Source organism: Pongo pygmaeus, chromosome 12 (genome assembly GCF_028885625.2).
Source record: "Pongo pygmaeus isolate AG05252 chromosome 12, NHGRI_mPonPyg2-v2.0_pri, whole genome shotgun sequence".
Lineage (NCBI taxonomy): Eukaryota > Metazoa > Chordata > Mammalia > Primates > Hominidae > Pongo > Pongo pygmaeus.
This window is the reverse complement of record NC_072385.2, coordinates 109,904,573-109,906,577: the sequence shown is the minus strand read 5'-3', so window position 1 is coordinate 109,906,577 and position 2,005 is coordinate 109,904,573.

Genomic DNA, 2,005 nt, shown 5'->3' with positions numbered 1-2,005 from the left:
TCTGATAGGTGGGCGGTGATATCGGTCCTCTGATAGGTGGGTGGTCCTCTGATAGGATAGGCACGCTCCGAGAAGGCCCCGTCTATTGGCTTTTTAATATGCATATTAGCAGAGGGTTCGTCCCACTGGCCAACAAGCTCTGGCTCTGCCGCACGGATCGCTGGGAGTTGTAGTCCCTGTGAAACCACCGACCGCAAGCCCGCCACATTTTCCTTCCCTTAAGCACTTGAGCTCTTTCCCCACTTCTCGTTGGTTCTCTTGTCTAAGGAGTCCAGGAGCCCTAGGATCATCACGGCTTTTTAACCTTCTTTAAAATCTGATAAAATCTCTCAGGAAAATGTTCTTATCTGTACACAAAATACTGTGCATTCAACTGAAGCCGCTGCATGGGCCTGTCCCAGCTACAAATCCCTGTTCTACACCGACCCTAAGCGTGCCTGCTCTGGCCACAGCCTATGGATTTAGTGCGTCCCTTAGGCTTCTTAAGACCTATGAGGAATTCCAGGTCCTGACCTTCACAGTACAGTTGACAATCATCTTTCTTTAACAACACAGCCAGTTCACCTTCAGGGTTGCAGACAACCTCATCTAGGACCTAAGCATCCGGGAGAGTGGGGATGAGGAAATGGAGGAAGAACACCCTTGGGGCTCATTCTGGACCCATTTGCCAGGCTTTTCTCCCCATGCCTATCTTCCAGTGCCACTCAGGAGAATCATATCTTCACATCAGTTTTTATGTTTTTCTTTTTCTTTTCTTTTCTTTTTTTAAAAATAAAGATGGCATGTCTGTAATCCCAGCACTTTGGGAGGCTGAGGCGGGCGGATAACCTGAGGTCGGGAGTTCGAGACCAGCCTGGCCAACATGGTGAAACCCTGTCTCTACTAAAAATTTAAAAATTAGCCGGACGCTGGTGTCTCACGCCTGTAATCCCAGCTACTTGGGAGGCTGAGGCACGAGAATCGCTTGAACCTGGGAGGCGGAAGTTGCAGTGAGCCGAGATTGTGCCGCTGCACTCCATCCTGGCGACAGAGTGAAGATTCTGTCTCAAGAAAAAAAAAAAAAAAAAAAAAGAGAGACGGGATCTCGCTATGTTACCCAGGCTGGTCTTGAACTCCTGGGCTCAAGCAATCCTCCTGCCTCGGTCTCCCACAGTGTTGAGATTACAGGTGTGAGCCATTGTTCCAAAAATTGATATGCCCGGCCTTACATCAATTTTTGGAACAATGCAGGTAATAATGAGGGGGAAAAAAGTTTTAAAAGTCCCAATTACCCTTTAAACAAATATTACCTCCTCCAAAAAATATTTTTCTAGATTCCTGAATGTCTTTTTAGGTGGAGGAGGAACTCAAAGTAGAATTCATTTACATATTCATTCATTCATTCCACAGCACTAATCACTCCATGCTGTAACTGTGTGTCCCCGTCCCTCTCAGACTTAGTATCTGGAAGACAGCCAACCTGTCTTAATTCTATTGGTATCCCCAGGGCGCATTTCTTTGCCTTGAAAATTGAGTACCCAATAAATGTGCGTCGAGCACAGCTACACGAGATGGAGAACGGTGGTTTAGGGGTATGGGGGAGAGTCAGCAATTACTGGTGTCCTCCTTCCCTCCCCCAGCTCTGCTCCTACAGATCCAGGACGCCTAGCGAGGGTAGGAACCTCTTCTGTGCTTCCGCAACGCTCTGAACTGCACGGCACTGAGCGCATCTAATTAAAGTGATGGTTTCATTAGATAGCAACACAGCGAGACTCTGTTTCTACAAAAAATAAAAATAAAAAATAAAAAATTAGCTGGGCGTGGTTGCTCGCGCCTCTAGTCCCAGCTACTTGGAAGGCTGAGGAAGAAGGATCGCTTGAGTCTAAGAGTTCGAGGTTGCTGTGAGCTATGATCGCGCCACTGGACTCCAGCCTGGGCGACAGAGCAAGATCCTCTCTCTAAAATAAAAATAAAAATAAAATGATGGTTTAATCGCCGGCCTTTGCCCCTTCTGCCCCCCACCCCC